Below are 6311 nucleotides of genomic sequence, written 5' to 3'. Positions count from 1 at the left end.
GTTTCACATTTGCAAAATAATTTTAAAAGATCATCCATGTTTGCAAATGTTTCTAATGTTTCTCGTACACATGTTTATGGTCAACAAAATCAAATGGGCCTCTTTCATTGCACTAATTGCAATCGGAAAGGTCATTTACACAATTTTTGTTTTGGCCGTGTTCGTGCACCATATTTGCCCAAGAGGGTTCATAACCTTAGGGCTTTGAGCTTCATTGATAGGGGTCATGTCCCTAAATCTTTTGGTACCAAGAGTTCTTGGGTACCAAAACAAATTTAAATTTTAAACCAATAATTGTAGTATTCTTATTTTTCCTTTTTCTTGGTTATTTGAAAATTATGCTTTGAAACTTTTTATGAAAACAAATTTTCTTTGGTCAAATTCTTTTGTTTTTATAATTCCTAGTTTTGATTTTGATGAGAGATTTGTATAACCCTCCGGATTTATTGGGTGTTTATTCCCAAATCTTGTTTACCGGATGCTAGAATGATTATACGGGTTGGACCAAGCTTAAGAGCTTGATATATTATTGCCTCTCTTGAAATTCTTTTATCAAAGATTTTTTTTTGAATTATTGCTTTGAATTCATTATATTTCACTTATATGATGATATTTATGTGTTTGTGCTTATGGATCATCTATTCGTGTCTTATAATGTATTCCATATGTGGTTTGATCAAGTTATGTAAAGAAAATTTTTCTTTATTGATCAAACATTGTTTTTGAATATAAACTTTGATTTATGATTTCTTTTGGTTGATTTGTTTTCATTTGAAAACTTTTTGCATGATTCTCATGTTCCTCTTCTTTTGATTTCATAAATCTATTCTTTTATATGGTTTTTTTTTGTGTTAATGAGACACTATTTTCATATTGACATATTTATATGTGTTCTCATTATCTTCATGTATGTGAGTAAATTTTTAGCATATTCATGTATGCTTGCTCACATATGTTTTGCCATGATCTTCATCGCATATATTCTATATGGCTTTTTGATAGGGGGAGCAATCCCTATATATATTCTTTTTATACTCACCTATGCTTATTGATAGGGGGAGCTTTCGCTCTCTTAATTCTTTTGTCCCCTTTTTGATGTTGTCAAAGGGGGAGAAATATTGTGAGTATAATCCTTCTTATTTATATGCATGTCCTTCTTGTTCATATGCATGTATAGTCATTTACCTTATGCATATGTTTCTTTTTTGTAAATTGTTTGTTATCATCAAAAAGGGGGAGATTGTTGGCCTTCTTGTTTTGATGATGATTTACAAACAATTTACCACTAATGTTGTTTGTCTAGTATTTGTGCATTCCTATGTATTGTAGACAAACAACGTAGTTGGAGGGTGGATGGATTGCGCCATAACGATCATATCCAATGGAGGTTGGAGGAATTGTGGAGTGAAGCAACGTACAATTCAAGTTAAAGATCAAGTTCAAGCTTCATCCGCACGTGTACCAAGTTGAGCTCATTGAAGATCACGATCAAGCTTGGGTAATTTAATTTAGGATTTATATTATGTGTGTTAAGTACGTTAAGCTCAATTATCTATACACACACATTTATTGGTTTCTTTGTATATATATAGTTATATATATATATATATACACAAGTTTTGGTTTCTATGTATACATATAGTTATATATATACATGTATGGTTTTGGGCTTTCATGTTTATAATATGAAATCATATATTTCATATTTACTATTGTGTTTTTGAAAACATTGCATAGAATATGTAATTTTGTAAAAATATTATTTTATTAGTTTATAGACTTCAATATCAGTTTATACATGTTTTACTAAGTCTATAGAAACATTTTACAAAGTTTCAAAAGTTGGTTATGTCAAAACATCAAAATTCAAGTATCTCATATTTTCATGTTTTGGACTATTTTGTAAAATGATGATATGTTTCATTTGGGAGGTCCTTTTTGAAAACCAGTCTTTGTAGCATAGGAATTTATTTAATATTTTTAAACAGGGTTTTAAAATTAGAAAAACAGTTTTCAAAAACAGATTTTCATGTATCAGATTTCGGTCGACCGATCCGGTCGACCGTTCATATTTTCAGTCGTCACTGGGCTCCAGAGAGTTTGTCGGTAGACCGGTGCGGTCTACCGAAACCTCGATTTTTTTATCGGTCGACCGCACCGGTCGACCAACGAAGTCTCTGCTTGTTTTTTTTTGTTTTTCAGACCTGCTCGCGGTCGACCGGATTTAGCTCCATCGGTCGACCGCACCGGTCGACCGACGAAGTCTCTGCTTGTTTCTTTGTTTTTCAGACCTGCACGCGGTCGACCGGATTTTCCGTCGGTCGACCAAATTCTTTCTTTCGGTCGACCGAACATTCTGTCGGTCAACCGCCAATAGATCCGTTAGACACTAACAGCTATTTTTCTGAGCTGTCTTCTGGGGACTTTTCTGTCATTTGTTTTAGGGTTTTTGCTGATATTTCCTCTTCCTATATATACCCTCATTGCATTCAATTCTAGAAGAAAAGAGAATGGTTTAAAAGGTTTTAACAAGGGTTTAAACTTGTTTAGTGTTTGTTTAAGTTTGTTTTAAGAAGCTTTTAAGCATTTGAGTGTTTCGGTTTTGTGATTCAATTCAACAAGAGCTTGAGGAGATCATCTATTGGTGTTTGAGCATCCAACTCTTCTCCCTCCACTCTTGATATATTGAGAAGTTTTCAAAACTCTATTTCTAGCTATTTTATATATTTGATTATCATTGTTATTTAGCTAGAACTACATTGAGTTTAGTTTTTGATTTATATCTCTTTGTTCACACACAACCTTTTGAGCTTATTGTATTTACATTCATAGTATAATTTGGGGTTGTGGGTTTGTGACTAAGAGTTGTGCTTAATTGAGTTCTCACCTTGTTTTGAGAACAATCATTTGTTATATTTGTGCTTATTGTGAGAATCACTTTGTAATACACTTGTACACCGAGTGAGGAGTGTGTGGTGAGAGTCGGGGATCGTCCCAAGAGGAGTGGCGTCGGTTGACGTGCCTAGGGAGAGGTTGTAACCGAGCACTTGAGGGAGACACGGCTAGGTCCAACACTTAGTGGGTGTAGAGTGTGATTGCAAGAGTGTGAGTTGTAGAGTTTTCGGTTAGCTAGAAAACCGAGTGTGTAGAAGAAGTTTTGGCTTCCAAACCGGATTGTGTTAGTGGATTTCTCCCCGGGAGTGGGGAGCGGAGACGTAGGACGGAAGGTCCGAACTCCGTGATCATATTGCTTGTTTGAGTGTGCTTTGGCGTTCATTTATATTTATGTTCATATCTTATATCTCCGTTGGCTATAGCTCATTATCTATATGATCCACTATCTAGTTTAGACTATTTACCATTGTGTTGTTTATATATCCTTGCATATATCTCTATCATATAGGATATATCTCATTGTTCATATTGCTTATCCTAGCTTATATTCTTGTGGTATTTCATACTTGCTAGGATAACTTATTAATTAATTTTAATTGGCATAAAATCGGATTAGATTAGCATAAGACCCTAATCACCCCCCCTAGGGTCTAACAGTTAATTGGGTTTAAAATTATGTCATTTCAGAGGCTATAAATAGGTTTAAACATCAAAAAATAACAACCAAGTTTTGCACTTGCAAGATCAAATATTTTGTGCATATTCACTCTCTAATTTTCTAGATTTTCATGCTAAGTGTTTTAGAAAAAGAGAGTTTCTGATATTGCATTGGTTTCAATCATTCTTAGAGATTGTATAGGTAATATTCAGAGAGTTAAAAGAATCCTAAGCCACTGCAGCACTTCACTACACATTCAAGGCTTATGAGATCAATTGTGTTCTTGCTTCAAAAAGGATTTCTCTCGGGTTTGAGAGGGTTGATCTCTTGGTTTAGAGATTGGGTGGCAATTGGCATGGTCTTATCAATTGGTGTTACAATTTACATGGTCTTGCAAATTGGTCAGGTTTGCTTTCGATTTTGTAAGGTTTCAAAATCATAGTGGAAACTCTCAAGCGGGATTTGCTTGGGGATTGGATGTATACCGGGGAGGTGGAACCAGTATACAAGCTTGTGTTTGTGATGTTTATTTTCTAAGATTGCCATTCTTTCTTTGCAATTTATAATCTACTTTGCAAACTCACCCTCTAGTGTTTAAGTGTAAAGCTTCCGCATATTTTTATAAGAGCGCACTCTATTCTTAAGGGTCACGATCCTACACTTGGTATACATAAGCAAAATCAGGACCCTACATTTGGTATCAGAGCAAGGTAAAAGATGGCATCAACAAATACATCACAATTCAAAGAAGGTCATTCTACAAATCGTCCACCAATATTCGATGGATTGAACTATAATTATTAGAAGTGCCGAATGAAGATTAACCTTTAATCAATTGGCTATGAACTTTGGAGCATTGTGGAAACAAAATATGAGATGCCAACCACTCCTTTCACGGAATGGACTACATCTCAAAGGAACAATGCAAACTTGGATTCTAAAGCAATGAATGTCTTATTTTGTGCTCTTGACAAGAATGAGTTCAATAGGGTGTCAACGGCCACATCCGCATATGATATTTGGCACACACTCGAGGTAACTTATGAAGGTACAAGTAATGTTAAAGATACTAACAATAATTTATGAAGAATTATTAGATGCTTTCAATGAATTATATGAAACATTTTTGAGATTAAAGGCTTCACATAATTTTCTTAAAGGTGAAAATAAAAGATTACTTGAAGAAATTTCTGATTTTAATTCTTCTACTATTTCTAATTCTCAAGTAATTGAATTGAAAGAGGAAAATAAATCCTTGCTTAAAGAAAATCATATTTTGACTAATGAGAATGTTTATCTAAAATCAGAATGCAATGATTTAAAAATTCGCATTAATGTTTTAGATAAAGATATTTCTTCTATTAAATTAAAATATGATGATATATGTTTGAATGTTAGTAAATTCAATAAAAGTAAAGAGAATTTGAATAATTTGCTCTCATTTCAAAAATCTTCAAACAATCATTTTGGCATTGGATTTGTTCCTAAGTATTTTACAAAGAATGATTATGTTTTGAAGAATAATAATAAGAATATTCATGCTAAACAAAATAAGTATATATGGATTCCTAAGAATTTGAATATTCATGATAGGAATTATTATATTTCATCTTATATTTATGAAGTTTGCAATTCAAAGAATTACACTTATGTTAATAAATGGAAACCAAATTCCAAGTGGATTTGGATTCCTAAGGGCTAATCCTAATGATATAATATAAAAGGGTACCAAAGTGCTTAAAATTTTTATTAAGGTACCCGGGAAGAGAAAATTTTAACTAGAATTATGTTTATTTCTTTTTGTTAATGACAAAGGGGGAGTTATATAGAAAATTTTAAATTTTTTACTAATGCTTTGATGCAGGGGGAGTAAAAGATTTTATTTAATGATTTTATGCAGGGGGTTAAAATTTTTATATCTTAATAACATATATTTGTCATCATCAAAAAGGGGGAGAATGTAAGGAATCTTGACCCCAAGATTAGTTTTTTTTATGATAACAAATATTATATGTTGTGTGTATTATGTGCTAACATTTATTTTGCAGTATCAGAGCTATATCAACAATTATATTCAAAGAGATACTCAAGACATAGATGAGTTCAATGCAAAATAAAGCAAAGAAGAAGATATATTTTATTGTCAAAATATAATTTTATATTTTCTTTGCTTAGAAATTTATACAAGCATTGATCACTCACACACATGCACATACATAGTGTTAGAACACACTAACATATGCTTAGTGTGTTGGTTAACAATAGAAATCCCCTATGTTAGCCATTAGAGTTTATAGATATTGAGTGAGTCTTAAAACATTTTATTTATACCCCTTATCAATTAGAATCTGGAAAAACTCAAAAGATAAAAGTTGTAGGTCTCTTCAAGAGCTTTTCAACAAATCTTAAATCACCTTATTCTGATATCGGATGAGAAAGTTACTGTCAAAATACTGAAAAGAAAAATTCCAAAATCTGAGTTTACAGTGTAGTCGATTACTATGCCTTATAGTCGACTACTAAGCAATTTTTTAACTTCACAGAGTCTGTTTAGACTTAGTGTAGTCGACTATTATGACTTGTAGTCGACTACAGATGCAGTTTTTCCAAATTTTAGGTTTTAAATAAGTGACTGTTTATAGCCGTTTTGTGGACGTTAATTGGGTTTAAAATTATGTCATTTCAGAGGCTATAAATAGGTTTAAACATCAAAAAACAACAACCAAATTTTGCACTTGCAAGATCAAACATTTTGTGC

This window comes from Asparagus officinalis, chromosome 6 (genome assembly GCF_001876935.1).
Source record: "Asparagus officinalis chromosome 6, Aspof.V1, whole genome shotgun sequence".
NCBI classification, from domain to species: domain Eukaryota; kingdom Viridiplantae; phylum Streptophyta; class Magnoliopsida; order Asparagales; family Asparagaceae; genus Asparagus; species Asparagus officinalis.
Note: the sequence above shows the minus strand (reverse complement) of the source record.